Here is a 15755-nt window from a genome sequence, read left to right on the forward strand (position 1 = left end):
TTCGGTGACAAGAAGCGACTTCGGTAGCTGGAATCTAAAGCAGCTGGGGCTGGAGGAGCTCTCTCTGTGATCACTCACTCACCTGTCTGGCACCTGGGCTGGGACAGTTGATGGCTGGGCTCAGCTGTGACGGTCGTCCAGGACACCTACACACGGCCTTTTGACATGGTTTGAGATTTTTCCAGCATGGTGACTAGATTCTGAGAGAGAAAGCCCCAAAATGGATAAGAAACAGGCGGGAGTTTCATGGCATTTCTCCTGGCCTCAGAAACCGTAAAACACGATTCTATTAGCAACAGTGAGCCATGAGGTCAGCCCAAATTCAAGGAAACAAGATTTAGAGCCTCCTTATGGATGGGGACAGGGATGAGGTTACTCTGCAGGAGGGCGAGGGGGTGGGAAAGATTGTTGGGACCATCTTTGAAAAATATTATCTGTCAGTAACCATTTCTTCTTCTTATTGATGTCTCCCCCAGAGGCTTCCCACACACTAAGTTTCAATTCTAAAGCTCTAAAGTAGCAAAACAAACCAAAATTGAATGGGAAATTGCGCATGTAGTCATTTGGGTGAGGCAGTCATAAGGGTTCTCTTATGACTGAGGTCACTGATGTACCTGGTGGTACCCACTATGACTGCCCTGAAGCTCTTCCTTGCTCTTTTCCAAACAGTGCAGCCAGCTGTATGTTATGGACTGAATTGTACCTCCCCCTGCAAGAAGGAAATGGCAACCCACTCCAGTATTCTTGTCAAGAGAATCCCATGGACAGAGGAGCCTGCTGGGCTGCCGTCTATGGGGTCGTAGAGTTGGACACGACTGAAGCGACTTAGCAGCAGCAGCAGTACTGCCCCCCATCCCTACGTGACTGTATTGGGCACGTGTGCATACTCAGTTGTGTCTGACTCTTTGCGCCCCGTGGATTATAGTCCACCAGGCTGCTCTGTCCATGGGATTTTTCAGGCACTGGAGCGGGTTGCCATTTCCTTTTCCAGGGGATTTTCCCAACCCAGGGATCAAACTCATGTTTCCTGCGTCTTCTGCACTGGTAGGCAGATTCTTTACTATGGCGCCGCCGGACTATATTGGGAGATAAGGCTTTTAAGAAGGTAGTGGAGGTTAAATGAAGTAATAAGAGTGGGTTCTAGTCCAAAGAAGAGACAGTAGTGGCACCATGAGAGGACACGGTGAGATGGCCATCTGCCAGTCAAGGACAGAGGCCTCGGGGGAATCCGAACTTGCCAACTGCTTGGTCTTGGACTTCCAGCCACCAGAAGAGTGAGGAAAGAAACTTTCGTTGTTTAAGCCGTCCAGTCATAGTACGTTTATACGGCAGCTCTGGGTGAGTAACAGTGACGATTTTGACTTCTCGGAGGATTCGGGCCTCATGCTGCTGCTCCACTGCCCCTCTCATCCGCGCCCTCAGGGCTCTTCCCATGTGTCAACATGCTCCCGTGCCATTGCTTGTGCTGTTCCTTCTGTCTAGAAAGTTCTTTCATCTTTGGGCCCATTAATTCACCTTTCGAGGCTCAGCTTGCATGCCATGTTCTTTGTGTTTTACTTAAGCATAATCACTCCGTCTCTGTGCACATACTTTGATTTTATCATCTTCAGTATTGAGTGATAATTAGCCATCTCTGAGCCTCTACCCTTTGCTACGGAATAAGATGTTTGCAGGGAAGGAGTGCATGCTGGTTCCCTCAGTTTCTGATATAGAGCCTGACATTAGTAGGTGCTCAATATATGTTTGTTGATTTAAGACATTATACTAGAAACATTATGCATTATACTGGAAGGAGAAGAGGGTGTCAGAAGATAACATGGTTGGATGGCATTCATCCATGCAATGGACATGAACTTGGGCAAGCTTCGGGAGATGGTGAGGGACAGGGAGGCCTGGCATGCTGCAGTCCATGGGGTCGCAAAGAGTCTCAGACACGACTGGGCAACTGAACAACTAGGAACCCATAAAGTTTAGACCTGGATGACACCTAATCAGATTCACATTTCACAAGTGAAGAAAATGCAGTCTGAAAAGATTGTTTCAGACATATTCTAAAGGAAATTACCATCACGCTTCAAGTTAATACAAAAAAGGATTCCTGAAAGGTAATAATTTGAGGGGATGACTGAACAATTGAAAAGGCATGAGCTCATAGAGCTGAGAATGGGAGTGTGTTCAAGACATTAGGTGGGGGCATCCAGGAGGGTTTAGAGACAGGTGGATTCCCAAGCCAGTGCATGCTTATTAAAAATACGTTACTGTGACTTGAAAGCTCTGTTCACTTATCTTCAAAACAAACCTATACATTAAATTTTATTCTTCTTCTTATTTTTATCTCCAAATTTTTCCTGCCTAGTTTTTGAAGAATAGGTTTTTAGAGACACAAGCTATACATTTATTTAAACATAGATTCCTTTATTTTCTGAGTAAAGCATTGAGAATTGTGCTGCATGTATATCCTGGTAAATTGAGAGAAGTTAAAATAATAACAGCACATTTCCTCTCTTACCTCAGTAGGCCCCCAATCAAACCTTGAGTTAGAGCAAAGATATTAAGCATTACCTTACAGTTGATTTTTCCTGACAAAATTCCAATGATAGGTGAGGGGTCTTTGGTCCCTCATCCATCCTCTCTCAGAAGTCCATGGAAAATGCGAAGTTATGAGAATGTGATTACTCTCTTGTCTGCTAAAACATATTGACAATTTAGATACACACAAATAATATGTGAAAAAAATGCATTTGCCCTCTGTTTTTTGAATGGTCTTTGTTTCTAAAGAGATAAACAAAGTAAAGACACAAAAGAAGTATAAAATTCCACGTTTTCACTATAGAGAAAATGATATTTTTAATACATAAGCATCACAAGGGGCTGTCATGAGAGTTTAGTCGGATGATACAGTAACGAGCTTGGTTCAATGCCTGGTACTTCCTGAGTGAGTGCTCACAAAACTGTAAAATGTTCTTGGCAAACACTGGCAAAAGTCCCACATGTCAGCATCACTCTCCGGGTGTGTGGAGTTGAGACAATTACTCACCTTTATGACCCTCAGTTTTCTTGTCTGTTAAGTGGGGAAGATGATGCCTTTTTGTGGGGTGGTTGTGAAGATTTGCCGAAATGATAAAAAGGGCACAGTGCTAGGCACTTCACAAAGGTAGGTTTCCTTTTGTCTAGTGGATAAACTTGAGTTCTACCCTTAACTTGTTAAAAAAATTAATCCCCTAATGACTTTGAACAAGTCATGTCAGTCCTTTGGAGCTCATTTTTTTTACTTAAAATGAAGAGTTGGACCAAATATTTTAACTGAGACATGCATGCTAAGTTGCATCAGTCGTGTCCAAATCTGTGCCCTAATGGACTGCAGCCTGCCAGGCTCCTCTGTTCACGGGGTTCTCTAGGCTAGAGTACTGGAGTGGGTTGCCACCCCCTCCTCCAGGGCATCTTCCTGACCCAGGGATTGAACCTGCATCTCTAGTGTCTCCCGCATTGGCAGGTGGGTTCTTTACCACTAGTGCCACCTGGGAAGCCCTAAACTTCTTACCAAAAGGAGACCCCCTCGGTGGGGTCATTGGTTGATTATTTGAACTGGGCTTCCTATTTACTTCCATTGCTTGTTGGGGTCGTTGTGAGATCTGCATTAGGAATCATTGTCAGCTGATGACGAGTGACTCATCTGTATATATGGAGAAATTTATGTACTTGCATGGATACCTCCACAAAATATTGAGATCAGTAACACTTAAAGATGAAAGGTTTGTGTCTTCAAGCAACTGGTATGAGCCCAACGTTTCTGTTGGTTGGTCAGAGCTCAGGTACCTTCAGATGTTCAATCCTAAAACCTCCAGCTTCTAACACTTTGTTGGAACCATTGGGTCAGCATTTATGCCTAACAAAAATGGAGATTTGAGAGTCAATTTGGAAGGACTTAACTGCAACATTAAAAAAAATATATCAATGAGAGCAGAATGTTGAAAGCAAGGATGTCAAAGCTGTAGGCGATGGTTTAAATTGCCCAAGCCTAGGATTTCCTGTGTCTCTGCCAAGGCAGAAACTCACAAAAAAATGACTCATTTTCTCTTTCATATGTTGGAGTGAGGGTGATCAATGTCCAGTTTCTTAAATCCTACTTTCACCTAAAGTAGGCAAGAATTAATGGATAGCTAATTCCATGATATGTTAAGCACAAGTTGTCTTCAGTGACAGGAAGAAAATTCCTTAAGAATTGTTGTTTTCTAGAATATAAAGGGAACATAATACAAAATGAAGAAAAAAGCTCTGGAAAAGCAAGAATGTCCCTCTAAAAAGAGCACTGAAGTGAAAGGAAACAGCAGGGGGAAGGGATGGGGGCGGAAGATGATTCAGCCAGAGGGGGCTGGGTGAATACTGTGGGCTGGCCTGCAGAGGTGTGAAGTAGGCAGGCAGCTATGACTAGCATTGAATGGAAGATAATTAAGAGCAAGTTGGTACCAGTAACTGCCAGGGAAGGAAAGAGAATATGTCTGGAAAAAGCAGCTCTTTAATTCTTTGCTGAATTAAAACACTTACCCATTTGAGCCTTGAGAATTTCATTTTGAAATGAGAGAAAACATTTCCTGTGAACAGAATGCAGATTGTGAAATTGTGCATGTGTTCCTAAGTTTTAAAATGGCATAACCGTGCTGGACACTGTCGGAAAGAAACATGTATGTTAAAATATCAGTCATTTTTTCAAAGGAAACAAGCCATTCATCACACAAGTTATCAAGTTTCAATTAGGGATCAGCTGCTGCTGCTGCTGCTAAGTCGCTTTAGTCATATCCGACTCTGTGTGACCCCATAGACGGCAGCCCACCAGGCTCCCCCTTCCCTGGGATTCTCCAGGCAAGAACACTGGAGTGGGTTGCCATTTGCTTCTCCAATGCAGGAAAGTGAAAAGTGAAAGTGAAGTCGCTCAGTCGTGTCCAACACGAAGCAACCCCATGGACTGCAGCCTTCCAGGCTCCTCCACCCATGGGATTTTCCAGGCAAGAGTACTGGAGTGGGGTGCCAGTGCCTTCTCCAAGGGATCAGCTACATATATGTATTTCTGCACTTGTTTCAAAAGAAAGGACTGCAAAGGCACAGCTCCCATTGTTCTTTAAATAGCTTTCTGGATTGAAGAGCATTATAATTAAACTGCAACAAGTGTCACTTCAGAGAAGCTTCTAAATTATGGGTCTGAGTAGGGGTGAGAAATGCTATTTGATTGCTTGACAATCAAAACCAGAAGATGTTCAGATATGCACAACCCAGACTTACTGTAATTATATCAGATGGAGGAGAAGTGGGAGGAATAGGTATAGCCTTGAATTCAATCGTCACTTGTTTATCTCTCTTTCAAAAAAGAAACATTTAAAAGAAAAACTATTCATAAATACGCAGAACGCATATTCACAAATCGTTTTGTAAAAGAAAAGACACATTAGCAAGTAATCAGTCCTTTCAGTGTGTCCCAGAAACAGGCTGAAAAAACATGGCCACGGATATCCTCAAAGCACTTTCAAAATTTAAAAACTAGTACATTTAACTCCCCAACACGTACTCTATTTCAAATATAATGTCAGAAGGGACATTCATAAGGGCGCTGAAATCTACTTGTCACCCTGTTTTGCACTCTATTTTGCCCAGCTCTCAGCTCTCCTGAGACTCCCTTTTCTCTTGAAATGGGAAGGGATGGATACAAGACACTCTCAGACATTTTAGAACCTTTTTTGCCTCTTAAAAGTGTCCAGAATTTGCCTCTTGGAAGGATGCTGTGAATTTAATACAAACTGTGTGACATCTTGTTAGGTAGTACGTATGAGAGCAAACTTTAAACCCTTGACTGGGAAATGTAGAAGGCTGTCAAGCTGAAAATGAAGGCGTAGCACATTTTTCATGACCCTTTCCCAGGTGAAAAACTAGGACTGTAAATGTTACACATAATACATATATGTGTAAACAAAATGACCCCATGTCCTTTGGACTGATCCTTCTTTTAACATTTAACTAAAAATGGCTCTTGTTTCCATATTCCATCAAAGGGAAAGTCCAGTATCTTCCTAAAACCCCCAGATTTCTGGGGATTCTCCTCTTGGGCATTTTTCATTCCAGATTCTCATTACTGGCTTTGTGTACCGATTGACAATTTTCATAGATAAGGTGAGTGAAATGTAGGATATATTCAAGGACAATTTAGGAATTGGGTTGAAGGATTTCTCTCTAAAGAGGGAGATTTCTAGATGGGTTCATACAACAGTAGACGGTCCCACAGAGTGAACCTTTAGATGCCAGTCACAGGGAGACAGTTTCATCTCTGTAAGGGGAAGATATTTCTGTGGGTCAAAGATGGCTCAAGCTATTCTCTAGGGATTAGGAATGCAAGCCAGGCTTCAGCAATACGTGAACCACGAACTTCCAGATGTTCAAGCTGGATTTAGAAAAGGCACAGGAACCAGAGATCAAATTGCCAACACCTGCTGGATCATTGAAAAAGCAAGAGAGTTCCAGAAAAACATCTATTTCTGCTTTATTGACTATGCCAAAGCCTTTGACTGTGTGGATCACACCAAACTGTGGAAAATTCTGAACGAGATGGGAAGACCAGACCACCTGACCTGCCTCTTGAGAAACTTGTATGCAGGTCAGGAAGCAACAGTTAGAACTGGACATGGAACAACAGACTGGTTCCAAATAGGAAAAGTATTACGTCCAGGCTGTATATTGTCACCCTGCTTATTTAACTTATAAGCAGAGTACAGAATGAGAAACGCTGGGCTGGATGAGGCACAAGCTGGAATCAAGATTGCCGGGAGAAATATCAATAACTTCAGATGTGCAGATGACACCACTCTTATGGCAGAAAGTGAAGAACTAAAGAGCCTCTTGATGAAAGTGAAAGAGGAGAGTGAAAAAGTTGGCTTAAAGCTCAACATTCAGAAAACTAAGATCATGTCATCTGGTCCCATCACTTCATGGGAAATAGATGGAGAAACAGTGTAAACAGTGTCAGACTTTATTGTTTTGGGCTCCAAAATCACCGCAGATGGTGACTGCAGCCGTGAAATGAAAAGACACTTAGTCCTTGGAAGGAAAGTTATGACCAACCTAGATAGCATATTCAAAGGCAGAGACATTACTTTGCCAACAAAGGTCCGTCTAGTCAAGGCTAAGGTTTTTCCAGTGGTCATGTATGGATGTGAGAGTTGGACTGTGAAGAAAGCTGAGTACCGAAGAATTGATGCATTTGAAGTGTGGTGTTGGAGAAGACTCTTGAGAGTCCCTTGAACTGCAAGGAGACTCAACCAGTCCATTCTAAAGGAGATCAGTCCTGGGTGTTCATTGGAAAGACTGATACTGAAGCTGAAACTCCAATACTTTGGCCACCTCATGCGAAGAGTTGACTCATTGGAAAAGACTCTGATGCTGGGAGGGATTGGGGGCAGGGGGAGAAGGGGACGACAGAGGATGAGATGGCTGGATGGCATCACCGACTCAATTGAAGTGAGTCTGAGTGAATTCCGGGAGTTGGTGATGGACAGGGAGGCCTGGTGTGCTGCGATTCACGGGGTCGCAAAGAGTCAGACACGACTGAGCGACTGAACTGAACTGAACTGAACTCTCTCATCTCTGGAGTTGACATCAACTTGAGGTCAACTCTCAGAAGCAGATCCTGAGATGAAGATCCAAATAATGTAGCTTATCTGGCAGGTGATGTCAGTAAAGACTGTAGGAGACGGGGAAGTAGAACGAGAAAGGATGCTGGAAATAAAAGATACACTGTCACACAACAGTCCACTATCATAAAAGGAACTCTAATCTCACTTAGAAATTCTGGTGGCCCGTGTAAAGTACCAACTTTAGTTGATCATTCAGCAAGCTGAGGTAGCTGGAATACTTATATTGAAATTTCCATCAGTGGTCGTTGAAAGGGCATCAGTTTCTTGCCACTTCCTGCCTGCCTGGTGGGAGGAGGGCAAAGCCAGCATTCGGGCTTCAAGGAATCCTAGAGCAATTAAATGCCATGCTGGCAACTGAAAGCCAGACTGGCACCTACTGAGCTGGTAAGAGTGAAGGGGTGTAGGTCAGGGACTCGGGAGCATCTAGCATACGAGGCAAAAACTTGGGAAGGCTGTTATAGAAGAGATTGCAGTGTGGCCACTCAAGGACTAAAGCAAGCCAGAATATATATACTTAATGTTTTTTCACAGTGTTTGTTTTTCAGATTGAATTTGAACAACCACGGGTACTACCAAACTCTCTCCGATTTGCCTCAGGCAAGTTGTCAGTGTCCCCTGGCTAGTTTCACACATTTACATCATTCATCTGCTCTTGGAGTTTGCCACCCGTGGAGGAAATTCAAATCTAAAATGATAGGCAGGTGTGGATAATCTTGAGAGCCAAATGTGAAAATCTAGGATGCCCTGAAATCTTTTTCAGCAATGAAAGTCTATGATTTAAGTATATGCGTACGTGCTAAGTTGCTTCAGTCATGTCTGGCTCTTTGCAGCCCCGTGGACTGTAGCCTGCTGGGCTCTTCTCTCCATGGGATTCTCCAGGCAAGAATACTAGGATGGGTTGCTAGGCCCTCCTCCTCCTAGGGGATCTTCCCAACCCAGGGATCGAACTTGTGTCTCTTATGTCTCCTGAATTGATGGACAGGTTCTTTACCACTAGCACCACCTGGGAAGCCCGATTTAAGTATATGCTATCTTTTAAATTATTTTGCAAGGTCCTCAAGGGCAGTAGCATAGGCCTATAAATGCTCTTGATGATTAAAATGCAATTATGCATTTCTAAATGCTAATAAAGAGAGATATTCATGTATAAATTCACTATACCACTATTAGTGTTTTCACAACAGAAGTGTAACTTGAGCCATCACATCAGAATAGATTACGAAGAGACACTGCTTTTGACTCAGCAGGTTTGACATAGGGTCTACAGTTACACTCCAGTGAATTTGTTAAGACAAGCATGAACACTGATCCTCACCCACTTAGCCCTGGTTCACAGGGAAAGATGACCTTGGCAGACAACAGTTTTTAAAAATCGGCCTCGTGGTATGTTAAGTGCAAGAAGCCTGACACACACGACTATATACTGTCCATTTACATGACATTCTGGAAAAGGCAAAATTATAGGGATAGAAATTGTCAGTAGTTTTCCAGGGGTGGGGGTGTTGACAACAAAAGGGCAGGGGCTGCTTTGCGGGGGTGACGGGAGGGTCCTTTGTCTTTCTCACGGTGGTCTGGACGCAGGCTGGAAAAGAATTTCCAGACATGAGACAGAAGGAGAGGGAAATAAAGGTTATTAGAGTGGGAGACGCTGTTAGAAGAGCAGGCCAGCTCAAGGGGGCCGAGTTGAGCAGGAGTCCTTAGTCCACAGTTATACCCAGGGTACAGGTGTGGGGTCGGGGCCTTGCGGGTCATTTGCTGATTGGATGAGGTGGGGTGGCGGTGGGGGGTGTGGAGAATAAGGCAAATACCTTCTCTCTGTGGGGTAGGAGGGGAGACAGGTTATACTGCTCAGGAGGACCTGAAATCCATTAGTAGTTACAGTACGGGGGAGGGAAGGACGGTAAGGGTCTGGTTTTTCCATTCTTGCATTCCAACACCCTCCTGGGTTTTATCTGCTCTTTTACCCTTGGGTCAGCACACTATACACATTCATCAAATCTCATCCTCAAATTGTACACCAAGAAAGGGTGAATTTTACCGTATCCCACATTTGAGAAGAGTGGGAAAAAATCTCCTAGGCCTCAGGCAAGCTCCCTACCTGCTGCTACAAGGGAGCTCCCCAGCTTTCTGGGGAGACCAGTGGAGGCTGGGAAGGATGTCCTCTGAAGGAAGAAGGACATGGAGCTTCTGCTCCCTAAGCTACCTCTTCTTCTCCAGCATTCGAAGCCCCTTTGCTCCTCAAATAGGAAAACGCAGGTCAGGGGATGACATGAGATCAGTTTCATTGTTGCCTGCGACTTCCTGCGACTGTCCCTGCCTTCAGTTCAGTTCAGTCTCTGCCTTAGGCTTTTTCATTTCCAGGGTTTTTCTCTAGGCCCTATTTCAGTATTTCCCATTTTATCATTGCGATGGATTTGTTCCTTGACTTATTTAAAGGAGATTTACAGACGCTTTCTAATTTCCAAGTGAAATCCTAGGCTGTGAGAACGCTAAGTCACGAGGAGAGTTAACGTGCTCTGACGGAGCCTGAAGGCCCCAAGATTCTCCTTCAAAAAACTGAGTGGCTGTCTCCTCTGTCAAATGCCTTTCTCTCTTCTTGGATTCCCTGTGCGCAGCACACTCTGGAAGGACCTTGACCTACAGTCTTCCTTGGGAAAGCCGCTCTCTGCATGTGTTTACGTCTGGGGCAGCTGCCAGAGCTGCCTGCATTTCCCTCAGCGATGAGCGGGAGCATTCATCCTGGGGAAGGGAGTTGGGGGAGGCAGGAAGGTCATCAGAGCCTGGGCGTCATCAGAGCCTGGGGCGGGTGCCGGTGCGCTAGGTCTGTTTCCCTGTTGCTTGCACATTCCTCAGCCTCACGTTAGCTATTTTGGTGGTTGTCAATTATCTGACTGATTGACCTCCACTCTGTGCCAGGACTCCCCTCCTCTGCTGTTCCTGAGTGACAGGCTCATGCTTCATAACTCTGTTCCTCATCCTAAAGCCTTGGATCCAGCTCCTCCCTCCTGACCAACCCTAAGGTCTGCACTAGGTGTCTCTTCTTTGAACTTCCCTAAGATCTTTGGTTTGGGCTTACCCCGAGGCTCGTCGGTAAAGAATCCGTCTGCAATGCAGAAGATGCAGGTTTGATTCCTGGGTCGGGAAGATCCCCTGGGGGAGAGTATGGCAACCCACTCCAGTATTCTTGCCTGGAGAAGCCCATGGACAGAGGAGCCTGGTGGGCTGCAGTCCATAGGGTCCACTAAGAGCTGGATATGACTGAAGTGACTTAGCTTGCATGCAAGACCTTTAGCTTATACTTATCATAGCCTAATCATTCTGTGTTTTAATTGTATCCTGACTACCTTTCCCCACCTTGTTCCCTACCGCCTCTCCCCCTACACTAGGCTACAAGCCTATAGAAGGCAAAGATTTTTTAAATTTCTGGTGCTTCTTTCTTTTACTATCTGTAATATTATAGATTCCTTATAAAAGTTTGCCAGTGAATAAATAATATACTCATGCTGGTTTTGGAAGTCAGCTTTATCCGTTGGAAATGATTTCAACTACAAGTAAAAGAAAAGCTTTCTAACTCGTATTGGCTTATATAAATAGACATTTCTTTTTCTGGTATAGAAATTTTCTTGGAGAAAAGCAGCTGCTGATTGTGGCTTAGAGGTGCAAGAGGTCAGGGGCTCTGTGATTCACTTGGTTTTTCCTTTATGATCACGAGATGGTTTTCGTAAGTGCCCAGCTTTTGAGATTAAGTGGAAAGGGGTTGTGTTCGTTTTCTATTGCTTTATAACAACTAGCTGCAAACATTGCAAGTTAACACAAATTGATCCTGCAGCTCCGACATGTCAGGAGTCTGGTCACAGTTCATTGAATTCTCTGCTTGAGAAGTCAGGCTGCTGTCAAGGTGTCAGCTGAGACTGCACATCGTCTGAGCCCTAGGGTCCCTTTCAAGCTCACCAGTTGTTGGTAGAATGCAGTTGTTAGGGCTGAGCTCTTAGCGGCTTCTGGAGGCCGCCCCAAGGCAGTTCGCAAATGTTTGTTTTCCTCTCCGAGGCTGACAGGAAGTTGTGTCTCTTTTGAAAGGCTCATCTGATTATGTCAGGCCCACGCAGAATAATCTCCCTATGACTGACTCCAAGTCAACTGATTAGTAACCTAATCATGGGGGTGATAGCTCATGATTCTGCCCATACCCTAAGGCAGGAAATTATACAGGGCCATATACCATATATCAGGGGGCCATCTGAGAAGTCTGCCCGCCACAGGAGTCACGTCAGCTGTGCCTTTCTCTTCCATCTGGAAAGCAACAGCTTCCCAGAATTCCCTTTAGTAGAGTTCTGCTTCCATCTCATTGGTTAGAACTACATCACATGGCCACTTCTAGCTGTAAGAAAGGCTGCCAAGAGGCTGTCTAGCTTTTCCAACTTCCATAGAGAAGGCAGGGCAAGGAAAAAGGCTGGCAATGGGTAGAATCAGTCTATCAGTGGATGAAATCACCCTGTCAAATCCCCTAGAAAACTTAGTTGTAGACGGTTAGATCTAGAGACCTAGAATCTTCAGAAGCTTGCAATCGTTCGATACAACTTTCTGTTTTCTAGATAGGGAAGCTGAGGTCCCCAGAACTCATGGGACTTTTTAAAAGTTATGCATTATTTCCTTTTAAGCCCCAAACAGAATTTAGTAACCCTAGCCTATTCAGCTTCTTCAGGAATTTAGTTTATCAAATCTCCAGGGGAAAAAGGTACACAAATTAGCTGATGATAGAATAATCTCTCTTGAAGTTGATCACGGAGCCACTTTCCTATCACATAAAACTGGATTCCACCATCGTTCTAATCATGATTTGTGGAGCAACTAGCTTGGGCAGAAGGGATGGCTGATAAAGCAGGGGTGAAGAGGGAAAATCTCATAAATTCAGAGAAAGAAGCCACATGCTTGGCCTGGGAAGTCAGGGAAAGAAGCATCAAAGGGGACTGGCATTTGAGATGGGCCTTAAAGGACAGATACAGGATAGTATGAGGAGATGTGAGGAGGGAATTCCAGACAGCAACAAATGTGCTAAGCTACAAAATGTGCGAGAAGGGCTTCCCTGGCGGCTCAGTGGCAGAGAATCCACATGCAGTGCAGGAGACGGGAATGCAGATACTGGAGCTCCCGCTCCAGTGTCCTCGCCTGTGAAAACCCCATAGACAGAGGAGTCTGGTGGGATACAGTCCATGGAGTCAGACACGACTGAGCGAAACAACAACAACAGTTATAAAACGTGCAAGGAGAAAAGACATCAACTCCGTTTGAACAGTCTGGCTTCAGAGAAATCTCATAACAGGCTGATTTATTAGTCTAGGAAAGAGGTGAGGCTGACTTGCACCTGGAGGGTGACAATGCGAATGAGAAGTGGGTTGGAAGGGAACTTGTGTCCAGTGGTCAGGCGGGACTTCTCACTGAATCTGTAAGTTCGGTGTAGAAAGTGGGTCCTGCCAATGGCCAGTACCCACACACACTAGGTGCTCAGTGTTTTCAGTTGAATTCATGAATGATTTGGGAGAGAAGATAAAGGAAAGGATGCTAGCAAGGATCATTTGACCTTGGTTTGGAGATTGGGAGGAGATGCAGACTTGAAACGAGGCTGTGGGAGGCAGCTTTAGATGTGTTGAGCTCCAGGTGCCTCCCGAAACCCAGGGGTGACGTCTAGCGAGGCACCCAAGAAGCAGATGTGCCTGGACGTGTCTATTTGTAGTTTGCAGCTATGACTTCAGAAGGTAGTGGAGACCTTTGGTGGGACACCTCCATTGAAGAGGGAAGAGAACAAGCCAGAACAAGAGAATGAATAGCTGTGAAACTGACAGGAGGAAAAAGATTGTGGCTCCAAGAAGACAAAGGATAAGGGTGTTTAAAGATGGTAGCCAACAGTCTCTGAAAAAGGCCTTTTCAGAGAGGATGAAGGGAGAAACAGCAAGCGCTTTAGGAATGAGTGGGAAGGAAAAGAGCACAGCTCGTATAACACATTTTTAAATTTAATAAGAGGAAACTCAGAGATTTAAACACTATTGCATGCCTCAGAGATCAGATCCAACTAGGGTAAATTCTGGAAAGCTACATGGCAAGGAAATCTTCTGACTGGAAGAGTCAAGGGAAGGTGGTTTTGTTTATTTGCATTTTAGCATTTTAGAATGAGAGTGACTTAGACAGAGCTTCTGTCTGGCGGAATTTGTGAGAAGGAAAGGGGAGGGTGAATGTAAAGAGGTCCTGCTAAGAGGGGAGTCACAGCCTCTGGAGGGTGTTGCAGGCTGATTCAGAGAGGAGGCATTTGTTGTCTTTTCAAGCAATAAGAGAGGCGAGAGAAGGAAAGAAGGCTTTCTCCACTGGCCACTGGGTTACCTGCCTGAATCTCAGTCTCCTCATCTGCAAAGCCACGTCTTTGGCCTAGCTGGACACACAGTATGACAAATTCCTTCATCTTTTGCTCCAGACGCGTCTTTTGAGATTTTCTCCCCTCCCTCACTGCCCTCGACCAGTCAATTGCCAATAACAGTGATGGCGGCAAGCACAGCCAGACTCCACTTACTGCACGCCTCAAAGATCAGACCCAATTAGGATAAGTTCTGAGCAGCCACATGGTGAAGAGATCACTTGACTGTAACTTGGAGGATGACATGCATATATATACATGTATTTAAAATGTGGTAGTAGGTATTACCTAAAATGTTACAGGCGATGCAGTACAATGTTTATTTTATTGCTTTTTCTATTTCTTTTCTGAATTCAATCAACTCTCATTTTATTTCTTCCTAGGTTCCCCCCCCCACCCCGGTCCATTTTTCTTCTTAGCTTTTAAATTTGTTATTCAAAGTGTTGAAGATATAGAACTCAGTTTAGACAGTAGTGTTAGGGAGTTTTTTTCTACTTTGCCATTGTTGCGGGGAGAAATTTTATTAGTTGAATGGTTCTGGATTCTTTTCTGTTTTAGTAATTTTGCTCAGATGGAGATGGGGCTGGAGAGGCAGGGGTTGCAGGATTCCTAGATTAAGAGCGCCCTCTTCCGTCAGTGTAGCCAAGTATGGCGTTGGAGGAAGAGAAGGTCTGGCAGATTTCTAAGTTCCCCCTAAGTTCCCCCCACCCCAGTCCCCGCCCCCGACTGATTTTCAGAAGAACCCTCTGGACCCCTTTCCTTTGGACATTTTTCACTCAGAAGCTTTATCTTTCCAAGACTGCCTCCTCACATCCTGCACACACAGGGCTCCACTTAAATACAGACTTTCTCTTTCTGGTAGTTTTAAATCAACCCTAAGTTCGCCATCATGGGTTTCCCCAAACTTTGTTTACCTGAAAGGCTTCATCAACAATGTGGGAAGCAGCTTTCTGGGATTTAATATCTATTTTTTTATTTACAGTTAATTTGAAATTTGGAATTCTGTTTTCTAGTTCTGGTGAAGACATGGGTTTAATGTAGTTTTCCGTGATTTCTTGCTCTGTGTGCGTTTTACAGGGGAGGGCAGCATGTTGGGAGATTTAGATTTATGCTGCCACCATTATCTTGACTACCTAGAATTCCTCCGTAATGTTTACTGTAAGTCTTTCTAATTTGGCAAGGAGATACATAGGAGTCCACTGGCTCAAATTATCTCATTCAGCTTTTTAAGCTCCTATATGAGTAAAGAATTAAATTGGGCTGCTAGTTAAGAGACCCAGAAAACAGTGGTTTGAACTGATCAGGGGTTTTTCTTGTGAAACAAGAGGTAGGTGGTAGTGGGCTGTGGTTGGGCAGCATGGTGATCTCAGTGTGGATATCTCTGTGACATCTTAACCTTTCCCTCATGGTTGCCATAGTTACGAGGGCTGCTACACCTTCATCATTACATCTAGAATCCTGCTGGGGAAAGGCAGAGTGAAAAGGGCAAAAGGCATTTGTCAGCTATCAATTCCATTTTAAAGATCTTTCCTGAAAGCCCCATGCAAAAGTGTTTGCTTATGCCTGATTGTCCAGAGCTGGGCTAATGACAACCTTTAGTTGCAAAGGAGAGTGAGAAATGCAGGGTAGTGGGGTATTTTTTTTCTTCCTATTTTTTTGTTTTGTTTTCCCTAAGT

The sequence above is a fragment of the Budorcas taxicolor genome, chromosome 2, assembly GCF_023091745.1.
Source record: "Budorcas taxicolor isolate Tak-1 chromosome 2, Takin1.1, whole genome shotgun sequence".
Lineage (NCBI taxonomy): Eukaryota > Metazoa > Chordata > Mammalia > Artiodactyla > Bovidae > Budorcas > Budorcas taxicolor.